Below are 6716 nucleotides of genomic sequence, written 5' to 3' on the forward strand. Positions count from 1 at the left end.
GCCTGGGTGGCTCAGAGCATCCAACTCTTGGTTTCAGCTTAGGTCATGATCTCACAGCTCATGAGATGGAGTGTCGTCAGCATAGAGCCTGCTTGGGATTCTCTCTCTCTCTCTCTCTCTCTCTCTGTCCCTTCCCCCATTTGCACTCCCTCTCTCTCTCAAAATACATTAATAAACTTTTTGGAAATGTAAATCACATCACAGGAAAAAAGTAAGGCATTGGGTATAATAAGATTCTAAAACTTTACAGAGAAAATTAAATTACACTAAAATATCAATAATCATAATGATATAGGGATTCTCATCACCAAATTTGGAAGGTAGAGAACCATGAAGGATGCTTTTGAAATTCGGATGAAAAAGTATTTGCACTTTCTGAGCCAAACCATCAATTAATGTAAAGGTAGAATAAAGATATTTTCAGGTGGGCAAGGTCTTAGGATGTTTTCTTTCCATTTATTATTTCTAAGTATTTACTGAAAAATATTGAGCCACAAAAAGGAGAAAAGAAAAAAAAATGGAAGATTCCCAAAATGAGCATGAAGAGAAGTCCCAGGACACAGCTCTCCATCGGCCATAAAGAGGAACCACATCGGACTAGAGCAAATGCTCAGAAGGTTCCACTCTGTGGGATGGATGCCTTCTCTCTCTCTCTCTCTCTTTCACTTTCCCTCACTCACTCCCCACCCCACACAGTGATGAAATACCTAATGCTTGTTATAGTTCACTATTCTGAGAAGAGTTTTAAATTCTTTCAGAACTAATTTAAAGATCCGAATTAGTATACAGACCCTACTGAGCAAATTTTTAAAAAGGCAATTATTAATAAAAAATAAGGTGTACACTAAAAGAAACATCATCAGAGTAAACAGTGTAGACAATATCCCTCTATGTCTCAATGTGATATTACGAAAAAATGCTATGTTCTCAATATGTTTGAACATATGTTCCTATTCTTTTATATATACACAATACTAGCTGTAAATAATATTTATGCAATTGTAAACATGCAAACAATGAGTATTGCTGTAATCTAAATCATGACTGTACCATATTTGGAAGATGAGTGAAGAGAAAGTAAGTTTGTGTATATATGTTTGTGGGCATGGGGAGAAAGAGATCTATAATAACTAAATCCTCAATGTCTGCAGTAGAAAAAAATAATGTTGCAAATATGAAGATACAGAAAATTAATCAATTCCTATTATTTAAAAATATGGAGCTAAAAATAAGTAGAAACAGCTAAAATCATTGAGAGCCATCAGGTCTTGGTTCACAGAAATTAAAGGTAGGTGTGGATGGGTCAGAAGACTACTGTTTTGGGCATAAAATTCGGAACATGCAAAGAGTATGCTGTAAGAGTGAGGTTCAGAGACTCTGAAATCAAGCTACAGGGTTCAAATATTGGCTGTATCCCTACCATTCACGTGATCCTGTGACTTAAATGCTCAGTGCTTTCATTTCTGTTCATAAAATCCGATAATAATAGTTAGTACTACCTCATAGGGTTGTCCTACAGATTAACTGATTAAACACGTGAAATCACTTAAACAGTATGTGGCACACATTGTTAGTATTGGCAGTACTCTGAAACTGTCAACTATTGACATGAATTACTTTAATAAAATTACTTTAAAAAATGAATTGCTTAAAAAAATAAAATAAAGCATAATACATTGTGTGATACATAGAAAGCAGTCAAGAAAGAAGCATCATTATATTTAAAAGCTAAAGATTGATGAATAGCCATCAATGAAATAAAGTCTTTACAACAGTATGTTTCTTGTTATCTAATATCTAAACAAGAGCATTCCATTAATTATACTTAATCATGAAAGATTAATTTGTGTCCATTGTAACCACCATGATATAAACATAATGCTTAAGATATGAATTAAAATAGACTCCTAGAAAATCAGAATCTCATTCACTGAAAGGAATGAACACAGTAAAATTGATTTCAAACTGATAATTGATTGTCTGAAGACTAATTAATACTTAGACTAATATTCTTCTGTTCTGCTGAACATTAGCCCTCTATCTGCTTTTGATATGTTCACACGGCAGTAGGTACACTCTCTGTTTGAACTTAATATTAAGAAAATCCTAAATTCTGAACATATTTTAACATGTCTCTACTGTTTAATATGCAGTGAATCCAAAGTTTTAGCAAAAACTGAGACTGAATTTCTTCCTCCCTAGAAGAGTATAAGGATACAGATTTAAAAAAAAAAAATCAACTGTGTTTAAAGAGATGCCGTCACGTGGGGGGAAAAACAGGTAATGTTTGGATTGTGGTGGTTTATTAATTGTAACATGCCGTAAACCATGCTTGTGTTTTTATTTATATTTTCAACATACAATATAAATAAGAGCACCTCCAGATATTCCTTTGGCAAGCACAAAAGCTGTTTATTTGACAGATGATATAGACAATAATGTATGGCTCATAATTAGGGAGAAAGCTGTAACTTAAGAAGTTCTGATGGCATTCAAACAGTTTGTGTGTAACTAAACTAAGGCTGTTAGTGAATGGCAGCTTTAAAACATTTTTAACATGTGGACAAAAAATTGAATTTTTATTATTGTAAATGAAAAAGGAAGATTTCTGGAGAAGCTAGACAACATACTGTAATCCAGGCTTGAGCAAGTCGAGGAAGAATGGTGTCATATAAATAGAAACCTGCTCTTCTCTCGATGTATTTAACATACATAATCCGAAAAAGAAGAGAGTTTCAGATGACAATGTACAACACCATACATCTAGTGCAGACATAGAAGTGTTTTTATTCTCAATATCAGAAACTCAAGAAAGAATCACAATGGGATATATTTATCTTTGCAAATCTAGGTATATCCTGGAAAATTTGAATTTTATGAGAAAAATTAAAGCCAGTGAGTTTGTGTAGATGTATGTGTTATGACTGAAAGAGAGAATAAGTTATCCAAAGGACAAAGCTTAACCCAGTCATTGCCACCAGACATATGACAATAGTTTAAGACATTTCTAGTAAGGGCAGAGTTTGGATATAGGGAAACTATATAATAAAGAGACAATTATCTTCATAGACCTCTTTCATGCAACTCATTGTAGTTAGCTATTTGCTATGTACAGCTTAGAAAATATTTTAAAATCATATACATAGTTTCTTTACAAGAGAGAAAGTGAATAAAAACAAATAATCCAAGAAACAAGGAAGGAAGAATGGATTAGTTGGACTAAGAAGGTAAATTGCTGCTTTTCCTTTGAAACATTTGCCATAAAGAAAATTCAATTCATTTTATTTACATTTTTTAGGACTTTAGAAAAGAATCATTTCTTTGTTTTTTTCATGTTTATTTTGAGAGAAAGAGATTGCGTGCAAATGAGTGGGCGGGGTTGGGGTGGGGCAGAGAGAGAGGGAGACAGAATCCCAAGCAGGCTCCACAGCTGTCAGCACAGAACCCAACATGGGACTTGAACCCAAAAACCATAAGATCATGACCTGAGCTGAAACCAAGGGTCAGCCGCTTAACTGACCGAGCCACCCAGGCACCCTGAAGAAGCATTTCTTAATATAGAATCCTCAGGGTTGGCTCAGTTGGTTAAGCTTCTGACTCTTGATCTCAGCTCAAGTCTTGATCTCAGGGTCATGAGTTCAAGCCCTGTGTTGGGCTCCATGCTGGGTGTGAAGCTTAGTTAAAAAAAAAAAAAAAGAATCCTGCATACAGTAGATACTTTAAAAATTTTACTAAATATTTAGTGACTAGGCTGAGTCACCTATATTAATGCAAAAATATGTATAGAATGACACAAATAAAAAAATAGAGATAATACCAAATTCTGGTAAGAATGCAGAGAAACTGGATCACCTATACATTTCTGGTTATGATGTAAAATGGTATATCGACTCTGCAAAATAGCTTAGCAGTTTCTTCTAAAACCAAAAGTATGCTTATAATACAACCCAATAAAGGTACTTTGGGAATTTATACCAGAGAAATGAAAATCTACTTTAATGCAAAAACATGTATACAAATATTCATAATATCTTTACTAAGATAAAAACTGTAAACACTCAAATGTCTTTAAATGGATGAGTGGTTAAGCAAATTGTGGTACATTCATACAGTGCAATATTACTCTTAAATATATATATATATATATATATATATATATATATATATATATATAAACTAGTGATATTTGCAGCAACTTGGGTGGACCTCAAGGGAATGAATTAGATTGAGTGAAAAAAAGTCTATCTTAAAAAGTTACATACTATAGGGGCGCCTGGGTGGCACAGTCGGTTAAGCGTCCGACTTCAGCCAGGTCACGATCTCGCAGTCCGTGAGTTCGAGCCCCGCGTCAGGCTCTGGGCTGATGGCTCGGAGCCTGGAGCCTGTTTCCGATTCTGTGTCTCCCTCTCTCTCTGCCCCTCCCCCGTTCATGCTCTGTCTCTCTCTGTCCCAAAAATAAATAAAAAACGTTGAAAAAAAAAAAATTAAAAAAAAAAGTTACATACTATAAGTTTCAATTTATATAACATTCTTAACATTTTTGAAATAACAAATGTATAGATATAGAGAACAGATTAGTGGCTGTCAGAGTTTAAAGACTGAAAATCAAGAGAGAGGTCTATAAAGGGTTGATATGAGATAGCTTTGTGGTGATAGATGAGTTCTGTCTGGATTGTTGTGAGAGTCACGTGATGTCACATGTGATAAACTTGGATAGAACTGCACACACACACACACACACAGGAGTATGTATATTACTAACTGGTGAAATGTGAATAAGCTCTGTGGATTGTATCACTGTCAGTTTTCTAGTTTATTATTGTACTGCAAATATGCAAAATTTCAGCATTGGAGGTAGGTGTATGAAACTTGCACCAGACCTTGCTTTTGCCTCTTGGCAATTTCCTGTATTTATTCCAAAATAAAAAGTTTTAGAAATATGGTAACAAACATTCAAAACTTATTACTTTCTATTAATTTTATTATTATCTATCTTTTTGAGTTTATTTATGTCTATTATATGTGAATAGTAGAAATATTATGTAATAGATAGGTGTGTTTCTTTCCAATTCTTCATGCATAAATATTACATTAGTAGGTTGAAATCAGCCATGGTGGCAGTATTGATACCATGGGAATTGGCAAACACTGCAAATCAGGCTTTGGTTTTATTTTATTTTTTTCTGGACTTGAGAAAATAATAATAATACAAATATAAGTGTATCATATCTGTAGTTTCTACACTGTGAATATCAAAAAATTGAGGAATGTTCTTTCAAATATTCAAAAACTTTGATGTTTTAGCAAAACAACACACATCAGTGAGGAATAGTTTCATTATATCTTTGTTTTTCCCACTTTCAGTTTACACATTATTGTAAATAAATAATCAACTACATTCATACTTGAAGCATACTCAGATTGCTGGCTGTTGAACATTTGTCAGCACATCATTGCTTAGAATGATCTCATCCCCTTCTATCCATACTTCACACTTACATTTCTATGTGAGCTGGATTCCACAGATGTCCACTGATGAACCATGCCACCTGGCATTTGGGATCTTGTGAAGTCTCTTCCCACACAGAAAAATGGCTTTGTCTTGAACTTGCTTTGGTCAGTATGTAGCAAAAGTATCATGTAACCTCCAAAGTTTCATTTTAAGAGCTCTTCAGCTTCCACTTTTGCCACTTTGAATGTTTCTCTTTGAAGCCAGCTACCATGCTGTATAAAAACTCAAGCAACCCTATGAAGAGTTCTACATGGAGGTGAACTGAGACCCAACCAATAGCTTAAACTGAGTTCTAGCATATAGCCAGCAGCAATTACCAGCCATAGAAGTAAGACCATTTTGGACATTTACCCTGTCGCAGTACGTCAACTCATACCATATTAGGCAGAAGAATCATCCAGCCAACTCACAGAGTTGTGAGAAATAATAAATTGTTGCTGTTTTAAACCACTAACTCTGAGGTACGTCATTACACAGTTATAGATAATTGAAACAATAATCGTTACCTAGAATTGAGGTGCTAATGTAACAAAAACTTAAAACATCTGGCATTGGCTTTAAGGCCAGAAGTAAGCAAAGCCAGAAGGATTTTAAAAGACGCTTTTTAAAAACTTGTTTTTTTAATGTTTATTTACTTTGAGAGAGAGAGAGAGAGAGAGAGAGAGAGAGAGAACAGGGGAGGGGCAGAGAGAGAGAGGGGGACACAGAATCCAAAGCAGTCTCCAGGCTCCAAGCTGTAAAAGACTCTTAATGGAAGCAGGAAAGAGAGTTGAGTACATTGACACCAGAGGCTTGAAAAAAGTTAACCCATGTTAGTTACAGGTAGAACATTTGGCAAAGTGGTTGCCATGAGGTAACATGAAAAGTAGAAAAAAATTAATTAATCAATATATTTAGCTGAGGTGTCTTGACAGAATGTTAGAAGTGTTAACAGTTTTGTTTTAATTTTTTGTTTTTTTATGTGCTAAGAGCAGATATAGAGACATGAATTAAAGAAAGAATACTGTTCAATTTTCAGTCAGAATATAGGATATAGAACATTTTTAACCCAGGACTTCCAAGGTGGGGAAATGAAATTGTTTCTCAGTTACAGACTTCTCCATTTTGAAAAAAGATTCTCAAATTAAAATAAAACCTGGTGGTAAATATCAAATTTTTCCATTAAACATGATCTCAGGCTCAAGATCAGATGACAGCTATAGCT

Source organism: Panthera leo, chromosome C1 (genome assembly GCF_018350215.1).
Source record: "Panthera leo isolate Ple1 chromosome C1, P.leo_Ple1_pat1.1, whole genome shotgun sequence".
Lineage (NCBI taxonomy): Eukaryota > Metazoa > Chordata > Mammalia > Carnivora > Felidae > Panthera > Panthera leo.